Source organism: Furipterus horrens, unplaced genomic scaffold (genome assembly GCF_987537825.1).
Source record: "Furipterus horrens unplaced genomic scaffold, mFurHor1.1.pri manual_scaffold_7, whole genome shotgun sequence".
In the NCBI taxonomy this organism is placed as follows: Eukaryota; Metazoa; Chordata; class Mammalia; order Chiroptera; family Furipteridae; genus Furipterus; species Furipterus horrens.
In genome coordinates, this window is record NW_028327177.1 from 36,752,033 (window position 1) to 36,774,336 (window position 22,304).

General features: G+C 37.9%; 1 pseudogene; it reads right to left on the reverse strand.

Annotated features, from left to right (window-relative positions):
• Positions 1–21,696: 21,696 nt before the first annotated feature.
• Positions 21,697–22,028, reverse strand: LOC150004288 (large ribosomal subunit protein eL42-like; annotated as a pseudogene).
• Between the last annotated feature and the right edge of the window lie 276 nt (positions 22,029–22,304).

Below are 22,304 nucleotides of genomic sequence, written 5' to 3' on the forward strand. Positions count from 1 at the left end.
TCACCAACAGTCTGAGTGTGGGTATATATACATGTGTGTATTAAAACTTTAACTTTCATTCCGAGTCAGGGCACATGACTAGGTTGCACACCAGATTCCCAGTTGGGGATACATGAGAGGCAACCACACATTGATGTTTCTTTCCCTCTCTTTCTCCTTTCCCCTCTCTCTAAAAACAGATAAATAAAATAAAAGTAACCTTGTTAAAAAAAATTAATTAAAAAAAACAAAAACAAAAAAACCTTTAACTTTCTAAAAATATTAGAAAAGAATAAACAAATTGTGGTAGTTTATGAATAGTGTTATGTGCTTAGCAAGTGTGTGTGCTCCTTCAATGTTATACCTACTGCGTGTACTCAAACCTTTTGGAAAATAATTAAAGTAGAGTAGAACAGTTCTCCAACACCTTTGATCAGTGAGTTCATTTCACTGTAATATATAATCTCACAGGCCTCCTTTATAAATTTTGTAATCGTATCACCCGTATTTATGAAGTGATTTATAAAGAAACTATTTTAGATAAAAATATTATGTATCACACAATTAAAATTGTATTTAGAAAGTATATTTAACATTTAAAATTCATAAGATAGAGGTAAATTAAAAAGTTTCTGCATTTCTGAAATGACACATAATATTTATTTTAATTTAAATATTAAATAAAAGAATAATTTGTAAAAAACATATTACTTAAAATTTAGTGATTTAACACATGTTAAAAAGTAGACTGAAATATAATTAACATATTCCAGCATTCAAAATATATCAAACAGTTCTTATAACGTCTTTGAAATGTCTGCTGTAAACTTTAATTGATCAATTGATTTATTTTCATACATAAAAATGTAAAATTACAGAAATTTGTAAGAATTAATTTTTTATGAATTTAAAGCATTTTCTGAAGCTTTGAAAGACATTTACATATGTGAGTTGTATTTGTAGCATCTATCTACAAATTATATATCTTGCATATATATAACTTTTACTTACAGTAAATGTGAAATCAATTTAGATATATTAGGGACTTCTGGCCAAGATGGAGGCCTAGACAGATAAGCTGCATCTCCCTCCACAACTAAGAAGGAATACAACTACCTCAAAACTAGAGACAACTAAAAATTCCAGAAAATCAAGCTGCATGGAAATCCAACAAACAAAAATATAAAGAATAACTCATCCAGACAAGTAGGAGGGGTGGAGCTAGGGTGGAGAGGACACGGTTTGGTGACAGTAGTGGCAGCAGCAGCAGGCCAGTGGAAAGCACAGTCACACATTTTAAAGTCAGGAGGGACACCTGAGGAGTGTTTCCAGCCCCAGAACAGACCACGCAGCTCACGGTTCCAGCACCGGGGAAAGTGAAGCCTCATTGCTTCTGACTGTGCAAACCACTGGGGGTTGGAGCCGAGGAAGAAACTGCTGATCTCTCAGTAGAGTCTGTTTGTTTAAAGGGCTCCGACAGTCCTAGAATGTTCACAGACCAACCCACTCTGGGAACGACAGCCAGGGCAATAGCTAGAGAGGTGCCAGTCCCATACAGGAAGTGGTGGAAGTGCCTGGAAAAAGGGGTAAGTGCAAAGCAAGCGACATTTTTCCCTCTCAGAACTCTCCCCTACATACAACACCACAATGTGGTGAAAAGGGTTGCCTATACTGATGAATACCTAAGGCTCCGCCCCTTACAATATAACAGGAGCAACAGCTCTACCTAAGACACAGAGGCAAACAAACACAGGAGCCTGTCAAGATGAGGAGACAGAGAAGTATGGCCCAAAAGAGAGAACGGATCAAGGTTCCAGTGGGAGAACTAAGTGGCAAGGAGATAGCCAACCTAACATATGAATAAGTAGCCAACCTAACAGATGAAGAGTTCAAAAGACTGGTGATAAAGATGCTCATAGGCCTGACAGATATGCTTAAGTATGACAAACACATAAGGGAAGAAGTGAAGTCTAGGCTAAGTGAAATGAAGAAAAATCCACATAAAACCAATAGTGAAGGGAAGGAAACCAAGGTTCAATTCAATGACTTGGAACATAAGGAATACAAAAACAGTCAACCAGTATAGAATGAGCAAATGAGAATTGAAAAAAAATGAGGAGAGGTTTAGGAATCTCAGGGACAACTTTAAACATACCAACATCAGAATCATAGAGGTGCCAGAAGGAGAAGAGGAAGAACAAGAAATTGGAAACTTATGTGAGAAAATAATGAAAGAAAACTCTCCAAATTTGGTGAAGTAAATAGACATACAAGTCCAGGAAGCACAGAAAGTCCCAAATAAGCTAGACCCAAAGAGACCACACCAAGACACATCATCATTAAAATGCCAAAGGTGAAATATAAAGAGAGAATCTTAAAAGCAGCAAAGGAAAACAGAGACTTACCTACAAAGGGGTGCCTATAAAACTCTCAGCTGATTTCTCAAAAGAAACTTTGCAGGCAAGAAGGGACTGGCAAGCAGTATTCAATGCAATGAAAAGCAACCCACAACCACGATTACTCTATCCAGCAAAGATATCATTTAGAGTGGAAGGACAGATGAAGTGCTTCCCAGACAAGGTAAAGCTAAAAGAGTTCATCATTACCAAGGCATTATTATAAGAAATGTTAAATGTGCTTACTTAAGAAAAAGAAGATCAAAACAATGAACACTAAAATGACAACAAACTCACAACTATCAACAACTGAATCTAAAAAAATAAAAACAAAATCCAACTAAGCAAACCAGAATAGAAACAGAATCATAGGTATGGGGATCATTTGGAGGGTTATCAGTTGGGAGGGGAAAAGGGGAAAAATGGGGAAATGGTGCAGGGATTAAGAAGCATAATTGGTTGGTATAAACTAGACAGGGGGAAGTTAAGAATAATATAGGAAAGGGTGAAGCCAAAGAACTTATATGTATGACTCATGGACATAAACTAAGGGGGTGGGATTGCTGGAGAGAAGGAGGGTACTGGGAAGAGGGGAGCAAAGGGGAAAAAATTGGGACTACTGTGACAACATAATCAATAAAATATACTTTAAAAATTTAGATATATTAATCACTATAGTTACTCTTTTAAACCGTAGTTCTAAATTACCAGAGATAGCTTGGCGTAAATATTTTGATTAGATAGATTTATTGTTACAGGTTTGCTGAATAGTACATTGGGATAATTGTGCAGAAATTTCATTATTTTTATGGTCTTCATTATTGTTCTATATTTGAAGATGTGTTTCTTACGGTTTGTATATTATTCAATATCTCATATTGGTATAAATTGATCAATATATGTTACGAACCAAAGCAAGTAAAACCTTCATAATCATCAAAATTTCCATGGTCATTAATGATGTATGGGTGGATGGTAAATCTAAAGAGACTGAATCATAAACAGATTTTTAAATTTTTCTCATTAATTCACTATACAGCCTCACTCAATATATACTGGGGACTCTTAAATTGTTTCTCTTTAAGGTATAAATTATTTAAGTATTTTAAATATCATTTTAGCCTTCAAGAATATAAAGCCCCATGAACTCTTTCCCAAGTTCCAATGTTTCCCAAATCTTCATTTAGGGCACACATTTAAACTTTGGGAAGGAAATTAAATACATTAATCTTGTACTGGTTATTCAATATTTGGGCTATTTGAAAATAAAAATAAAATCAATTAACAGAGACACAAGAACACACAAGAAAAGAAAAACCTAAAGAGAAAAAGGACAAGGAAAAGCAAAAAAATTAAATAGAAATGGACAATGAGCACATCTCTTTTCACAGAACTCTTCCATCATCCTCTGTTCTTTACCCACATCCACCTTTCCTCAACCAGAACCTCCCTGAAAGCACTGGTCCTCTGCCCAGGCACCTCCTTGCTCTTGTCCTTGTGCCCCAAGCTCATGTCCATGCTCCTTCAGCTCACAGGCCATGTCACTGGGAAATTTCCCTTTACCTCCAACCCAGGCTAGATTAAATCAGTCCCCCTCAATATAATGTATAGTGGGCTTTTGCTCCGCAGCACTTATCAGCATTGTTTATTATTTATTTTATTTACAAACTTATTTAATTAGGGCCAGTCTTTACTCTATATCCTAAGTTCCAAGAGGAGAGGGGAAATTACCTGTTTATTTAGCTAAATACTATAGTTTTGAGCCTCAGCATGGTGTCTGGCATTTAATTGGCACTCAAATAAATATTTGTTGAAAGGGGAAGAGGAAAAAAGGAATGGAAGAAGGAAAGGAGAAAATAGCAAACAAAAGAAAGAAAATAATGAGGTATTAGAAGAGGGCATAATAGGACATGCTAAATTAACTTATCTGACTCAGCAATTACTTGATGTCTATTATGTGGAAATAGGGCTAGGATGGGAATAGGCTCATGTCTGTGGGTATAGTGAGAAGAAACAGTGAAGAACTGGAGACGAAGCTGACCACATAACAGCCTGTCTGCATTTCCACTTGGGCACCTCACAGGTATCTCAGATGTAACATATGCCTATCCTCTATTCCACTCCAACTTATCTTTGCTCTGCCTTTTTTTCTTTTTTTCCTTTCTTTTTTCAAACAAATGTCCCCATTTCATCTATGTGTAGACAACTCCTTTCGAGAAATCGACAGTACACTGGTGGTGAGAGATGGGGTGGTGTCTTAATGGAGCTATGGACCATGGAAGATTTTAGGGGGGGCATTATTCCCACTTGGAAATGGTACTCTTTTATCTGAACCCTTATACTAAGATTAGCAGATAAAATCAAAAGTAGTATTTACAGTATCAAGGTCTGAATTTGGAATGTGAGGTTAGTTTTTAGTAGAAGTTGATTCAGACAGTGTATTGGCTCTTTGATATAATACTTATTTATTCATATATTTACTCATTCAGAAAAACTTCTTTAATATCTCTCTTCAAAGCACTAACTTAAGATGCTCAGCAGAGATACAGTAATAGGTTAGAACCTGATCTTTAGTCTCAAGAAAATATTAAAGTAGGAGGGAAGATATGAAATACCTTGGATATGCTACCTATGTCTCTCAAGATTCCAGCTTACTCATTAGCTACAATTAGCAAATCTTATGAGTTTCATCTGTCTCATGAAGTGGTCGCTTAATGACTGTGCTTAACCTTTCCTACGGGTTTTCTTCATCCCATTTATTTTGCCTGTTTTCTCTAGCAGTTGAATATTCTCAAACAAGATAGCAAACACATATTACATTGACATCTGGCAATGTTCAATATCTGGTAATAATTCTTTATTAAACAAAGTCAAGAATACACCTATAATGTTTGGGAAATTATTTAGCTTGCTTTTACTTTTTCTTCCTAACTCCATTTGTATATCAGTGTTTAATTTATTAAAGACACTGGCAATTGGTACTAAATAATTAACCTAATCTAATTGTATTTTGCATTCCTTTCAATGTTTATCAGTAGCTTTTGCATTTGATTTTGTTTCTGCAGGTGTTTAACATATAAACTTAGTGCTATATATGTGAATTAATTTTAACACACTTGAGCAAAAGTACTTCAACTTTTCTTAACACCGATGGATGCTAACAACTGTTCATATGCTGTCAATTTGGACTAACAAACATTTGGGCTAGCGAACAACTTTTTGGAAGTGAGCTTGTCCTCAAGTAGAATAGCTTCTGCATTTTCAGATGATGTATTCATCTTTCAGAAAAGCAAAAAAACAAAACAAAACTATTTGAGCTATAAGATGATTTAATAATGTAGCCTCTTTCAAAACAAATACACTGGTGATCTATTATTATAAGCAGAAAAACAACAGGATACAATTCCACTTAGCAATCTCATCAAACTTATAACATACTTGGAATAAAATTAATAAATTGGCAAGGAAGCTGGGATGGTGAACACATAGTACAGTGTACAGAGGATGTGTTGTGAAATTGTGCACCTGAAACCTGTATAATTTTGTTAACCAGTGTCACCCCAATAAATTCAATAAAAAAGGAAAAAAAATGGACAAGGAGATGAAAATTTTCACTCATGCATAACGAAAGCCAAAAATGTTCAGAGATATGGCAAGGACTCAGATAATATATATCAACTGAAAAAATTTACTTAGAGACATAATTTAGTCAAAAATAAAGATAAATGAAAGTTCAAAATTCAGGAATGAGGAAGTCATGGCGTTAAAGGACAAATGAACTTGACTGCATCTCAAAATGAGAACCTGATTGCCCAGGTTACACAGTATTCTGGTTCTATACTGTTAGCAGTAAGTATTCTAAGACAACGGCAGAGAAAACTTGAACTTAGCAGGTTTGTTATTGACATTGAAGTTGTTTATTGATTTTATATGCATTGTAGATTAGAGCAAATGAGTAAATGATATTGATATTCTTGGGAACCAGGGCTCTGGGAAGATACACAAATATGCCTTGTAAAAGATGGAAAAATGCTGTGGTACAGGATTTGTATTAGAGATGTAAGTATCAACTCATCTTTAAACATTTATTTCATGGCTCTTTCCTTTGAAAGAGCCTAAAGCAGTTACACTCCAGAAGCAATGAGCATATCTTGGTCTCTAATACCACTCCCCAGTAAAAGGATCAAGGCTCCAAGAAAAAATGTCTGATTCCAGGTGTGGAGTAGGGAATTTCGAGGTGAGCCTGGAATACCTTGTGCTAAAAAAGAAAGAAAATGCTTTAAGAGTAATGGAAACATGGTAAAAGGACACAGTTACTGGCTTAATGGGGGCTTCCCCTGACCAAATTCAAGCATCAAAATGAATAGTATGGTAAGGGATCATAACACATTCAACACAAATTAATCCATGAATCTATTACGATACTCAAAAAAGAAAAGGTGAGGAATCAGGGACAAAAAGCTCTTCTCTAGCTGGTAAAATGCAGAATACAAGTAGCAAATTACTAATTTATAATCATAAGCATAATAATTGATTGAGGCAAGGATTAGCAATTGATGCTAAAATTACTTATTAATTACAAAGAAATAAATGTACCTTTACATGGCAGAGCTGACAGGAACAAGATTAACCAAGTGATCAAATTTAGCATTCTCTCTATTAAGTAAATGGATTTATATGCATCCTGATGTAATTTAGGGGAAAGCACGAAATATCAGCTATGCTGTACTCTTGCCAAAAATGTTTTACCTGAATCTACTCATGAGGAAATGATCAGACAAATCCAGACTGTAGGACACTTGTAAGACAACCATCCTGACCCTTTCAAAAGTGTTACTGCTAAGAACAAAACAGCTGGAGGAAATTTGTTCAGTCTAGAATCTTCAGAGATTCACACCGAAGTGTTGAGGATGAAGTGTCATATCTGCAACTTACTTTCAAGTAATTTAGCATCTATCAATCAATCTATTGACTTATTTACTTACCTATCTACCTACCTACCTACCTATCATGAGAATGAGTAAATGTACCTCAATTGGCAAATCTAGATAAAGGGTTCTTGGACTTATCATTGTCTTATTCCTTCAACTTTTATTTAAGTTGAAAATTCATTTAAAAAAAAAGAAAGGAAGTGACATGGAGGGATAAAATGTTCTTGGTTAAAAAGAGATAATGCATAGTTGGTGGTTTAAAAATAAATCTAGACTCTGAAATAAGTCCTGCATTTAAATCTTGGCTTATTTTAGATTTGCTCCCCATGTGACTTAACCAAATTACTAAGGCAGTAACTCTTCACAAAGTCAGTCATATAAGGCAAATGTAATGAAATGAGACATATTTTATTTTTCTCTTATGTTCCTGTTAGTCGTGAGAAAATTAGAAAATACCAAATGATGATTTATTGACTCTCAACATATATGATACAAGATTTTAGAGGTGAGGACTTCTGGCCAAGATGGAGGCTTAGACGGACACGCTTGGTCCCCCTCTACAACTAGAGAGGAATACAATTACGTCAAAACAAAAGATAACTAGAAATTCCAGAAAATAAAAATACACAGAAGCCCAGCGTATGAAGTTATAAACCAGTGGCGCTTGTTGGGCAGGTAAGAGGAGAGAAGGTGGGCGGTGCTGTTTGCGGTGGCGCCAGGGACAGCAGCAGGGAGAAGAGTCCTGTCTGCAGTCGAGCTGCAGCAGCTCCCGACCGCAACGCTGGGAAAAGCAGCCACTGCATTGCCTCAGACAGTGAGGCCCAGAGGGTGGGAGGATGGACCCAAGTCTAGCGGAGAGTAACGGCAGGAATCCATCTTGGATCCCCGCCCCCATACAAAGAGCCACAGCGCCATGAAATATGTTGTGGATCGCCACTGGTTGCTGGGTAGTGATGACAAAGGGCCACAGCATGGCAAAAAAGGTTGCGGATCGCCACCGGTCGCTGGGTTGTGACGAGTACACAGGCACTGCCCCCTATAGCCGGCCCAAGAAAACAAAACGCATCTGTCAAAATGAGGCAGACAACTATAGAAATCCTGGTGGCACAGCTCACCAGGCAACAGATGAAGAACCTGACAGATGAACAAATAAGAAACCTGTCAGAGGCTCAGTTCAGGGCCATTGTTATCAGGTGGCTTACAGAATTAACAAAAGATGTGGAAAAAGATGAGAATGAATTGAAAAACACTCATACTGAAAGGAACAAAACCTCATACGAGACAGATGGTGAGGAAATAAAATCCAGAGTTCAAATCAACAAACCAGAACACAAAGAAGGAACAAACAGTCAACCAGTGCAGAGAGAGGAAACGGGAAGCAAGGAAAATGAGGAGAGGATCAGAAACCTCTGGGACAGCTATAAGAGACTGAATATAAGAATAATTGGATTGCCAGAGGGCGAAGAAGAAGAACTAGAAATTGAAAAATTAAGTGAAAATATAATAAAGCAGAACTTCCCAAACTTGGGGAAGGAAATAGACATACAGGTCCAGGAAGCACAGAGAGTTCCAAAACAACTGGACCCAGGGAGAACCACTCCAAGACACATTATAATCAAAATGTCAAAAGTTAAAGATAAAGAGAGAATCTTAAAAGCAGCAAGAGAGAAGAAAAGAATCATGTACAAAGGGGTCCCAATTAGACTATCAGCTGACTTCTCAAGGGAGACCCTGCAGGCAAGAAGGAACTGGCAAGAAATATTCAAAGTAATGAAAATCCAAAACCTACAACCACAGATACTCTATTCAGTGAAATTGTCATTCAGAATAGAAGGGCAGAGAAAGTGCTTCCAGGACAAAATAAAACTGAAAGAGTTCATTAGACCCAAACCACTGTTATATGAGATGTTAAAGGGACTGGTTTAGAAAAAGGAGGATCAAAACTATGAACACTAAAATGAAAACTGCATCACAAGAACCAACAACAGAAGCTCGGGAACTGAAACAAAGGCAAACTAAATAGGCAATGAGAGTGGAAAAAGAACTATAGGTATGGGGAACATTTTGGGGGGAGGTCAGCAGGGAGGGGGAAGGGGGTAAGGGAGGGAGATGATACAGGAATTAAGAAACATCGTAGGAGGGAATGGAGTAGACAGGAAGTGGCTGAGAAGAACTATATGCACAACCAATGGACATGGACTAAAAGAGGGGGACAACTAGAGAGGGGGGTGACCGGCTGGAGGGGAGCAGAGGGAAGGGAAATTGGGACAACTGTAACAGTATAATCAATAAAACATATTTAAAAAAAAAAGATTTTAGAGGTGAAGTGAGGGCAAAATGGGCTGGACTTCTTGGACATTCTGGGATTTTTTTCACAGCCTTTTTCTTTATTATTGTGCTGAAGAACAAATGAAGATAAATACCAATGTCAAATAGTTTGTTTTCATTGTAATCATAGTTTTCTTATTTTCAAAATCTATATTACTTAGGATTCAGCACAAGTGTATTGATTCTGTTTGTTTTAGTTGTAAGTGACAGAAAGCCATCTTGAAAAGTAGCTTAAATAAGCAGAGGAACTTACTAAGGGGAAGGGTTCAGGAGCTAAACCACAAGGGTAAAGATATGACTGGTCTTAAGGAAACCAGAAACTAGGGACATGAATGCTGACAGGTGTCTTACATTCTGTCTCTCACCTTATTATTTCTCTGTTAGTTTCATCCCCTCTAACAGCTGATTGTCCTCCTCTATGGGTCAGGGGACATGAACATTAAAAGCAACTGAGTTTCCTGTTATGTAACTTCTACCACTAGAGACAGACCAACTTTCCACATTGCATTCAGGACAAAAGAGTTGCAGAAGTAATCTGATTGGTTATTTCAGATCAGATACCCAATCCTAGACCAATTGACTGTGGCCCTGTGTTTGAGGGGTGTGGGTAGTCATGAAAGATCACTGCCTTTCTTTCTTGGACCCACTGGTGGTTGCATTTGGGAAAGGAGAAGTTCCAGAAGAAGTGGAATGCTGGCCAGATAGCGGTGTACATGCCTACCAGAATCTCAGGTTTTAGGTTTATTCTAAATTTGATCACCAACAAACACAAGATAAAATTTAATTTTTTTATTAAGCAAGTATCTTATTAATTTATACTTTTTTAGAAAAAAAAATCTTGTGAATCTGAAGAACTCATTGAATTTCCAGAGAAAATATAAAAACCAAGGATATCAAGTTAACATAAAGTCAGCAAAATAATTTTTCTATTTTTCATAAATGAGATTTTGTGTGGGTGTTTCTAGGGTGAGAAAGAAGGTAGTGTAGTTTAATTATGCATCTGGGTCTAAAATGTAGAGTTTAAATATACTGTGATGTCATCATGACTAAGAAAATTGCAAGTCACACATAGTGTAGAGGTTAAGAGAGGTTAAACTGAATAGTTGCCACTTAACACTGCCCCTTTAAAGACCAGCTAACTAAGAATCACAGCCACAGTATTTGCTTTTGACCTATACTTGACTCCTCCAAGTGACTATCTTTAACTCCTATATAACTGGAAATTTACAAAAAACTTCTGGGAATTCTTTTCATATTATTAGCATTCTTAACTGGTGAACAGGTCCACAACAAACAAGTGAAAATAGACTTTGGCCCTGAAGTTTTTTCCATATTTTAATGTGTTTAGCATCCCCCACGTCTGGCATCCCCCTGAGGAAAGTAAGAAGTAAAAATCATGCTTCACCATGAGACAGATGGCACGTACTACTTTTGAAAAGTAGTTAAGGGTAATTGTCCAATTATGAGGCAGTGGAGTGAGTTGTGGTTAGCAAAAGGAGCTCGGTTTGCTCAGTCTAAGTAGTTGATGCTGAGTGTTAGTTTCCCTCGGCATGGTGTGCTGCAGTTTGTCTGCTTGCAGGATTACATGCTGGACAATTGGGTGTACTCAGGTCACTGCTGTTTTAAAGAACTTACGACATCATGAATAGATTCAATGTTACCATCTCCAGTTTAGTTCGCAATGAGAGAATAAGAAAGTAAGAGAGTGAGAGAAAAGAACAAAAATCTCCAAAAGGCATGCATTAAGAAGCCTCTTTCATAAAATAATCCATGATTTTAGATTATTAAATATTATATCCAATGAATATCAGCCCCATTGCAGAGGTCTAGATGGCCAGAGCCAAAGTATTTCTGCCTCAAAGTGACAGTCACATTGCTCTGTGAAAGGAAACAGAGAGAATTCAGGGCACTTATAGATACTGTGATCTTGGACCTAGAGTCAGAGCTATGATAAGCATATATTCTTAAATAAGTTAGAATTTTAAAAACATATTTATTTGTTTGCTGAAAATGTGTGGGGCAGAAAACCAAGAGCAAATATTAAAATAAATTGGAACTTACTACCTGTGGCCTGATGACAAACATGGTATTTGGAAAATGTACTATGTTTTTACTTTAAAAAAAATAAAGAATAAGTGCCTTTGGCACATTTTTAAATCACTTTTAACTTTAGATTAATAGGCGTGTGAAAACACCTAGATATCTGAATCATAGCAGGTACAGTATATGAATTAAACACACAATATATGTATTAAATTCAATAATGAGTGTTTTTGCAAGTTCTGTATAAATCCTAGTGGAATCCCTCCCAATCTGGAGTTTCCCTCCCAATATGGAAAATTCACAAGCCGGTCTTAGCTGAGACAGATCCTGGGGAATTGGAGAGCTGGGCACAGTTAACTCTGAGGGGCCATGTGCCCTGGATCTGTACCTAATGTTTGCTATTTGGTGTTTATGTTCAAGTTGGCCACCAAATGCTGTTTGTTTTCATTTCCCTCGGCAAAATGGTTAGACCAACTCCTAACATATGGGAACGTTTCCACACTGCAAGAGAGAAAGAACGAGATTTTTGAAATAATGTTATATGGAATATACAATTCCAACGGAGAGTCCTAGACAATATTTCATGTAGTAAAAGTAATAGTCAATGAAGTTTGCATCTTTCCCCTATTTATTCTCAAACAACTTATTTTTAAAAGTGCTTTCTGAATTCATTTGACACAGTAAGGTACATTTTAAAATATTGGTTATTCTTTGTTATAGTCTTAGTTTGCTTGTTATATTCTAGAAAAGTTAAGTAAGAAAGAAGTGTTGGATTCCATAATATTCAACAGCATGAGCTTCTATTTATTATTACAAAAAAGAAAAATTCAAGAAGTAATTTTTATGCTGCCTGAAGGGTTTATTTTAAAATTTAATATAATAAATACAATTTTGTAAGCAAACCAATTTTTACATAATAGAGGTAATATTCATAAGGTAGCAGAATTATGTTAGCTCTAGGAAATATCCTTGATTATTTGCATGATTTTAATATTTCCATTAACCTGTTATCTTTCTTTCCTCATCTTTTATCTCCCTCCCCTCCCTTCTTTCCTTCCTTCCTTCCTTCCTTCCTTCCTTCCTTCCATCCTTCCTTCCTTTCTTCCTGCCTTCCTTCCTTCCTTCCCTCCCCCAGTGAGGAAAAGAACAAAAAAATGGAAAACAATTTTTTCACCTTCATAGCTTCAAAATGTCCAGAAATGTTAAATCTCTGTTTAAGATGTCACTGATGTTGGCTGAAATTGTCTATACGATTTGGAATTTTCTTGTACTAATGAAAACTTGGCAAGTTGGTAAGTTTTGAGAGTCTAGATGAAAGGATTTACATTCATTTGTATGAGAGCACTGTGCCCACTTTACAATTGTTTCAATTATTTAATTTTTAAACATCTCATTCCAAATGTCCTCTTTCAGCACTTAATTTTGGCAGACAGTTACTTAGCTTAACATCACTGAGCAGCCCTTTTGCTGGCATCATATTCATTTGAAACTCTTGTGTTCAGCCTTTAATAACTATGTTGCATAGCAATGAAAACCATTGTTCTACTAAAGACACTTAGGTCCTCATATTTCTAATGGGGGAAATAAAAGCTCCATTCTGTTTTTAATTAGTGTTTGGCCATATAGCGCATGACTATAAAAATGCTTATTTCATTGTGAATGCAAGCACAGTGGCGTGCTTTAGTGGGTGCGTAGAAATAAAATACAGCTTCTTAAGTTTATTTCTGAAAATAAGGAAAGCTTGACAAAGATAAGTTGAGCAGTTGCTCAACCAATACAAACAGAATAAAAAAAAAATCAAGTGGGCTACATATGGATTTATAGTTTTAAAAAATGAAGAGTATAATATTTTGCATTAACCTTCCAACTTTCCACTATGAAATAGTCAATAGGGTGATTTCTTCAGTTTTGTGACTAATAGGTACAATCTAACAAATTACGTGCTACCTAATTTTGAAATAAAAGTCTTGCCAGAAAGAAAAATGTAATCAGCCCCTGAGCCATAGGATACCATTTTCAGTAGTAAAGAGAAAATAATTAGTGAAGTGACCAGTTGGTTGAAATGAGGAAATAGAGGGGGAATAATTATCAGTTCATAATCGCTGTGACTATTACGATGGTCTATAGTCTCCTCTTGAGTGGGGCTTCTGCACCTGGCCCTCGGGTTTGCTTGCAGCTGAGAGGACACAGAGGCCAGGCCATAATGGCCTGCTTCCCAGCCCTCTGAGCGGTCGCCATCTCAAAGGCTGCAGATGTTTGTGGAGAATGATCACTCTTAGGTAGCTCCTTCAGTCGTAATCCCAAAGTCCTTGTTGCAAACAGCAGCTTGAGCTCTTTAACATAAAGGCCAGGCCTGAATTAAGGGTCTTGGGAAACCTTTGATAGGCCAGGCTTTAGATGTTCTAAGCAGATTGTGAAAATAATTTACAACAAAGGGCCAGGTTAATTTAAAAATAGAATTAAAAAAAAATATATTAAATCCATGTTATGCTGCCTCTGATGAATTTTTATAAACTGATAAGCTTGTCTCATGTAGCTATCTGAATTTTAAACACATATGCACAAGCTAGCTAGGTTATAACTGGTTCTTATTAAGCCATTAAAAGGGAATACTAAAAGGAGGCTTAAACTCAGGTGCACTCAATAAAACTCTATTTGCATTGGCACAGAGGCAGTGCATATGTTTTCTAGTTGAGCTGGTGCTCAAAGTTTATCACCTGTATTACCTACACTTAAATGGTATTTTGCTTCAATAAAAGTACTATTAATAAGTTCTATCAACTATTATTAAAGCATATTCATAGTTGATGAATTAACTTAGTGTTAATACACCCACTAGATTTACTGTATTTGTATAGTTATTTATACCTGTTGATGGCCCCTGGCTGGTTTGGCTCAGTGGATTGAGCATCGGCCTGCGAGCTAAGTGTCGCTGGTTCGATCTTCCAGTCAGGGCACATCAGAGAAGGAAAACTCTGACTCCAAAAAACCTCCGCTGCCTTGCGGCATACCTCTTCAGGGGAAAGGCTAAGGGAGTAAACCCCGACAGAAAATCCGGAGCCGGAGTCCCTAAGGCGGTTTGACGTTGTAGTCAACACCAGCAACTCCTGCGGCGCACCTGAAGCCAAGCTGTATTGACTCCGTCTTTCCCTTGGACCCTTCAGCTGCGAAGAGAGGGGGGGTCTGCTGCATGGGCAACAGCAGACCCTCCATATCACCCTGCCCAGGCTCTGTAGCTTCAGCTTCACTGGAGAGGACACTCCAGCGTCATCGCAAGATGTCGATTTAACACGGGAGGAGACAGATACCGTGTCACTCCCGAGTCGGACTGCACAGCCATTCTCGGCGGTGCAGATAGACTCTTAAGAAGCTACACCATCGTCTCTCGAGACGGACGGCTGCCGACGACCTGTTGATGACTTTCAGTAGAAAGAAAAGGAGTTCAATAAGGAATTCTTAGGGCAGAATAAGTGCTTCATTTAAATGAGAGTAAACATGTTTGTTACTATTACCAATATCATCCAACTGAGACAAGAAATGATCCCGAATAAAGAAGGCGGCTAACATTCTACATTAAGGGCCAAATTATTGTTCTTTCTTTATGATTCTGACTGGAAGAAAATCTTTTCTTCATTGTTCATAGAATGATTTTGAAATTTGGCTTAAACTGGAACCATTGACCCTGTGTTGTGTGACCTTCAGTGCAATCTGTATTCCTCCGGAAAACACTTGCCCTCCCTGGAATTTGTGAACACTCTGAATTGGTGAGAAGGAGTTGCCAAGAGGCAAACTGAACTGCTTGAGATGTTAGGATCCAAGAATGGACTCAAGGTTTCATCAACACTCACTCTGTCCCTTTGACCAACAAAATACCATGTGCTCTGATCTGTGTTGTAGGCATAGTTTGGATCATTTTTATTCAACACAATATGAATTCTGTCTAGGGTGTAAAGGCTCAATAACTGGACAGACCAGTTATCTCAATTTGGTGCCTTTCTAACCGAATAGGATATCTGAGACCCACGGGATGTGAATTCTGTACAGTAAATGCTATTTTTAGAAAGTCAACACCTCCCTTCTCCCACATTTATGGGAGAGATGGTGGCTATGCCTTTCTATTCTCATGTCCCAGTGACAGTACTGCAGTAACACATTCTCAGACACACATTTCTCACGGTCATTTCTGAAATAATGAAATTAAACTAGATCTCAAAATTGTGTCCATTATTTGGAAAAGATTGTTATGAGGTTTTAATTAGAAGTTATGTGCACTGAGAGATTTATGGCTGTAAATTTCCCTATACACATGGTTTTCATTATAATGGCAGTGAACCAATAACTTTTAAGCGATTCCCTTCACCCACTCCTCCCTGTGCCCCCACCTTCATAAAATTGAAATCATTTTAGAGGTCACCCAGGTTTTTGAAAGAGATGTGGACATTTTTAGATTTTCTTGAAACAGGAATCCTTCTGTTTAAGAAATAAGCAAGAAATACCATAGAAAAGATTAGCTACATTATTCTTTGTCATGTAAGTGTGGGAAGATAAAAGCTATCTGAAACTCAGTCTTGTTCTAACAGTAATACTTTTTTTTCCCCAGGGAAATGAATATTTTCCTATGAAGAATATCTTACTCAATTCAGGGTTGTGGTGGTAGTCACAGACTGATTAATGTGTCCCAGTTATTTCGCCATCACATTGTATATTGTTAAATCAGAGATCTGTACAAAAACATAGCCATTGCCCTTTTTGAAACAACCTCCATCCCCCACTCAAGTTGGATTGTTGCAATATAATGTGACCTATGTTATGAAATAACTCCTGTTTTCCCTTGGTGAAAATTATGAGCATTATATATGGTTAAGCAATCTTTGTATTAAAAGCTGTAATTCTAAAATTTCCCTGGTTCCCTAAGGTGGCTGACTGAATCCATCATCTTTAATACCAGAAGGAGGAGATAGGTAGAAATGACACTTGAACTCCTGTTGTGAGCAGAAGAACCCTTTTCACAGAGAAAATATTTTCTGTGTTCCTGTATCACAGTCATTATACTATCAATAGCCATTGGTTGGAAAAATAAATTGTATTAAAACTAATATGAATGAATTCAGTAGCATTTGAAAATAAATTAATAATTTTAATGATATTTACATACATTTGAGGAACAAAAGAAAAGCTGTTTGCAATATATTATTTTTTTAGTCTAAAAATTTGTTGGACCTATGTAGATTCAAGAACTTTCCCGACTTGGCCCTTCTCAAGGTTAGTGACCACAGGTTTGAAGCCATTGCTTTAAAATTATATTTAAAGAGTCAAGTCTATTTTACAACAATGATAAACAACGTCAATGACAACAATACACAATAACAACAATTCCTTCAGGATACAGAGAACGTATCTATGGACTTCTGGTTCCCCCATAGGAGAAACAGCATCTGAAGAAATTAAAATCAACTCTATAAAAATTTCTCTGAATTCTTCATTAACACTGCAAAATAATTATATTTATAAGATTGTCATAGTGCTGAGAATGCAATATTTAATAATGTTGGTAAACTTGTGGGATCCTGAAAATGTCTGAAGACCCTCCCCACCCCAGGTTAAAAAAATTAGCCAGATCGAACTCTAGTCACAGAGCATGACAATCATTTTGGCTTTGGAAATGGACTTTGAACTTAGAATATTACTCAGATTAGAAACAAGAATATTCTAGAATATCCTTTGGGAATTCCAGACCTTTTAACTAGTGATGAGGGGGTCAAGAAATTATTATGCATTGAGTACCTAGAGTGCTCAGTGTTATAGGTGACATATGTGTCCTATTGACCCTTCAAAATAATCCTATAATATAGTTGTAAGTATCCTCCAAATGTTGCCGAAAAAGAAAGCAGTAAGCATGTGGAAGCAACATGCTAGACAAATAAACTCCTGGGAAGAGAATTTCCCCACCTGGACCCAATGGCAACCAGGAAGCTTTGGCTTAACATTAACTTAGAATAATGGTGAAGGATCCCAGAATCACTGAAGGGTGGGTCAGCCTTAGCAATGACATCGCTGTTGTGTGGCACACAAACACACACTAAGACAGAACTGGGCCAAGGAAAAGACTTTCTGAGGACTAAAGCCAACCAGACTTATACCAGGGGAAGAGGTAGCTGTTAACTCCTCTGAGGACCAGGAAGTGTCGTTCAGATTTCCCCTGGTAGGGACTAAAAATGCCCATCTAGGACATATTAGAAACTTAATATGTTTTTTTAAAATGGATGAGTGGTTGTTCTAGTAACTATTGCTACATTATAAGTGCTCCTAAAACTTAGTGGAATAAAACAATCATTATGTTCAAGAATTGTGAAGATTAGGAATTTGCATAGGCCAGAGTAGGGGTGGCTTGCCAAAGTCTGGATGACTTAAGGGGTAGGTAGTGACAGCCTTGGTTCCCATGCCACCCCCTCTCCCCCAGCCCAACTGCAGCTGTCTGGGAGTTTCCCATGATAGTGAGGTACATCAACCCAAGCTCTGTTTGGCCTTGGAGAGCCCTAGACTCACACCTGCGAGATAATGACTGAATTCAATAGTTTCTATTTTCTTCCCCCTATAAAGCAGCCCCTTCTTCCCTAGGACCCCGGAGTCGGGCCATTTGCAGCACAGCTTCCTCCCTGCTTACTAATTCCCTCAATAAACTTTTTTCTTCTGCTCGCTGTCTCCTCATGGTTCTCCGAGTGACACAGTTCCTACAAGTAGAGGCTGGAATCATCTGGAGATATCTTCACTCACATATCAGAAATGGCTGCTCTCTAGGCCCTCCCTGCGGCTGTCCATTGGAGCAGCCTGGCCCCTCCATGAGGTCTCTCTAAGTTGGCCACTTTGGGCTGCCTCACAACATGGTTTCCAAGAGCAAGCAACCCAGGAGACCCAAGCAGAAGCTCTATCACCTTTGATGAACTAGTCCCAGAAGTCACATGACATCACTCCTACCATAATTACAGATTCAAGGAGAGGGAACACACCCCACCTAGAAGAGTCGGAATCATATTGTAAGAACATGTAAGATGGAAACTTATTTTTGCAGCCGTTGTGGGGAAATTACAATTGCTACAAAGGAGTGAGACAGGAGTCTATAAATTTGGTTTGGAAAGGTCTGAAGAACAGGGGAAGAACCCTTGGCGTGAGGAAAGTACTTTCTCCAGGTGATCACAGCCAGTCTGAACTTGAATGCTCTGCTCCGAGCTGGGGAAGAGTCTAAGCAGTTCAGCTCCAAATCTAAGATCAGCTGAGAGAAGCTCCCAGCTGAGAGAGGCTACTGAGTATCGGTTAATAAATAACATTTCAGGGATTGGAGAAAAAGGGACAATGACGAAGTGAACTTATTAAGAGCCTAGAACCTTGTAATTTTCTCTTATCTGTTATACTGATGAGGCGCTGATCTTTTAAAGGGGGACAGCAAAGAAATATGAGGCTGGGGAGACTGCTCTCTTCAGCTATTCTTTAATTAATCAATCAATCAATTCAACAAACACTTCAGTGCAACTATGTGGCAGTTGAGGGTAAGGGTGAACCTCAAGAAGAAGCCTACTTGGTGGCTAAACTGAGAGGGAAAGAAAAGCAGTTGAATTTGGGACGTAAATGGGGGTAAGAAGAGAGGGCCAAGCCTCAGGGAAAGAACCTTGGAGGAGGCTCATTTACAGTCTATTTAAAATGACCAGCCAAGGCTCACAGAAAGGCAATGATAGGCTAGACTCCCAGGTGGCTGATGCTCTTTGGGCTGAAACTCAAATTAGATCCACTGCAAACATTTTTAATCAAGTGCTGTGATTTAGATTCAAATACAGCTTCAAGGCCCTTTGTCTTTCACTTCTTTCTCCAGGCTTATCTATTTAAAAAATTATTTTGAACTATTTTACTTAAAAACCTAAATTTTAAAATTCTTTGTACATCTGTCTTTTTCTATAATCTGAACTATTTTATTCTTGGTGTAAACCTCACAGTAGAGAAACATTCATCCAAGGCTCAGATTTTCCTTGGTTGATTATTAAATAAATGAGGGATCTTGTTTCTTTTCTTGATGTCTTTCAGCTTTTTTTACTACTTACTAGTGCATTGTGGAAGGAGGTGTGAAGAGGCAAAAATAAAACTCAAAACGCTTACTTTACCACTTATTAGTATTTCCACTCAGGGAAAGGCCATCTTAAGTGCTACTGAAAATAGTTTTCCATGCTCCCTTGTTTTAGCTCTCCACTCTAATTAACAGAATTCTTTTGTAATCAATGTAAATGTGCACATTATATCTTTTACATAGGATTTTTCATTTCACGCACTCCAACTTCATCCTAGACTCTCTTCAGCTAGGATTCTGAATATCACTTACGTTTGTCAATCAGATGCTCAGCTGTTCTTGTTAAGTTGGAAGCAAGACAGAAACTGTATTCCCACTGTTTCTATTTTCTCTTAGCTGATACTGTGTGGCATTTACTGGTGTTTCTTAGGCAGCTTCCTGACTGTGACAGTAGTGGTGTGGTTCTAGATTTTTCCAATCTTGCAGGTGACTTATTGATTGCAGAGGACAGCTTCACCCCCTTGTAATTCTGAGGAATGCCTGTCTTACCTAGACCTATGTTTGTTTGGCCTTGCCAACAATTGCATATGCCATTTAATAACCATTAATCAATCTTTCAATGAGCTTTCATAAACTAGCTAGAGTGGTTCTCCTCTCTGTAACAGATTCCTAGCTGAAAACAGGTAGGGAATTTGGCTGGACAAGGTAGGAAAATAAACTTTCTATGGTGTTCTTGGTATACATTAATATCAACACAGTATTACATCTAGTATTCAGAAAATTGGTTTTAATGCTAGTTTTCTAGAGAATATCAGCCCACAGATCAATCTATAGAGGCTTGTGGTTCTTTAGAATCTGTGGTGGGGTTGACTCTAGGGATCTGGTCTCCAGAGTAAAAGACATCTGACTTGTTTTTAAGAACAAGGAGGCCCACATTTCTTCCCTCTTTTGAATCTAGGCATGGAAATATGACTAAGTCCCATACCATAAAATTTAAATAGCAGTTATTTTCTTTGCCCTTTGGGAAATTATTTTAAAGAGGTAACTTTCTTACAGCTACTTGTATAGTAAGTAGCAGGAGCCAACAAGACTTACTAATAGATTTGTTGTAGGGTGCGAGAAATAAAGAACAGAGGAAACTTCATGGATCTTGGTCAGAGATACTCAGGGACGAATATGTTATCTGCTGAAATGAGGAAGGCTGTGGGTGGAGGTCTGGGGAAAACATCAGTTTAGTTCTGGACACGTTAAAGTAGAGATATGTAGTTGAGATCCAGGTGGAGATAACAAGTTTGCAGTTACGTATATAAGCCTGGACTTCAGGAGAGAAGTGTGGGGGGCTGTTTTGGGGAGTCTTCAGCATGTTGGGCAATGACTGTGTTATCATGATTTGAGTTAGATTTTTGTTCACTTGCTCTAGAACTTTTATTGTTCATACCAATCAAGAAGTTAGTAGGCTTCCTGTCTGTCTCACTTTCAGGAATGCCATGACCAAGTAGCCAACACCCTAGTCCTGTGAGAGTCAGATTATTCTGATTTCTGCTTTGGCTCTGCCATCCATTCCAGGAATCCCACCCACCTTGCCTTTGGAGGTTGGTGCCACCACTCTGATTATTCCTGTTGCATTTAGGTTTTACAATTGAGTGGCTATAATTCACACTGTCAGATGTGGCCTACAGGGAAGACCAATCATGGAACTCTTCAAGGATGAAGGGGTTCCCCTCACAAATTTATTTCTTAAAGTCTTGGTGCAAGGTATGTCTTTGGAATGCTCCTGGTGTGGGTATGTCCTAAGTGACAAATATCTAACATTCCAATCTAAGGTGGTCCACTTCCTCTACCTTAAACCAAAGGAGGTTCATGAAGGGAACCAAAACTCTGCCACCCTGAAGCTGCCCTTCTGATACGCTGATTTATTTTTAGTCCTCAAAATTTTATTGTCGCATAATAAAACAAAATAGTACACTTAGAACTGGATCACTTGGCCCTTTCTCTTCTTGTCTCCTCCCACTTCAAAACACTTGCATTTCTTAATCGTCAGCATTCTCTTAAATCTGCAGTTGGGTTCCATGCATTCACGCCTCAGTGCAATCTTCTTTGTGGTTTTAGCCTTTTTTTGTGTGCAGAAAATTGGCTTAGTCTGCCCATTATAGCCACTCTGCTTCCTGCCATAACACCGCTTCCCCTGCGCATACAGAGAATAATTCTCTTGCCCTTCTTGTACTGTGTGATTTTGTGGGGTTCATGCTTGCCACACTTCTTACAGAAAGGCCGGCAGGTTTTGGGAACATTCACCATGTTTGAGAGAGTGCTATCTGCGTGGAAAGAAAGCAAGATATTGATTTTAAGCTGTTTATTTAAAAAATAAAAAAAAAGACTTGGAGGGAGACTTTGACTCCCTCCCTGCCCCCACTCCCCCCAACACCACAACCTTTCCTGCCCAAGAGATTCAGAGAAACCGGCATCAGGAAGGAGAGTTTAAAATGTCACTTTAGCCTAATTTGAATTAAGTATAGTAAACAAAAGGGCTTCAGGCAGGGGCTTGTTAACTAAATACTTACTCCCTGTGTCCCA